The sequence below is a fragment of the Lupinus angustifolius genome, chromosome LG12 (assembly GCF_001865875.1).
Source record: "Lupinus angustifolius cultivar Tanjil chromosome LG12, LupAngTanjil_v1.0, whole genome shotgun sequence".
Classification (NCBI taxonomy): domain Eukaryota; kingdom Viridiplantae; phylum Streptophyta; class Magnoliopsida; order Fabales; family Fabaceae; genus Lupinus; species Lupinus angustifolius.
Genome location: NC_032020.1, coordinates 14,025,227 through 14,025,754, shown reverse-complemented (window position 1 = coordinate 14,025,754; position 528 = coordinate 14,025,227).

Sequence of the window (528 nt, the reverse complement as noted above, 5' to 3'; positions counted from 1 at the left end):
AGTTACAACAATATAGTATAGAAACAGAATATAGCGATTAAAACAACTATACAAAGTAAGCGATTAAAGCAATAAAGAGAGAGAGGGAGAGAGAAATCATGCAACACGATTTTTATCCTGGTTCGTTTGCGTGTCCACTTGCAAACTACATACAGGCCTCCCAGCTGATCTGAGAGATTTTTCTTCACTATAGATGAAATAATGTTTTACAAGCAACTCTTCCAATTACAACACTTAGACATTCACTTGAAACTAAAGAACCTTATTCCTTGGTTTAACTCCCTTCCTACCGCCCAAGAAAACCTTTCTTGCGGTGTAGCCCCAGCCAAGAACCTATTCTTTCTATCAAGAACTCTAAGCTAATGAAGATACAACACAATCTCGTTGGTGGTAAGACACCTTGAGATTCCCAAAGTTACAACACTTTTTACAACAAAAACATAGAGTAATCTAAAGCAATTACAATGCTCAAATTTAACAATTAAGACCTTACTCTAAAACTCTAACACAAGTCTCATATAACATGAC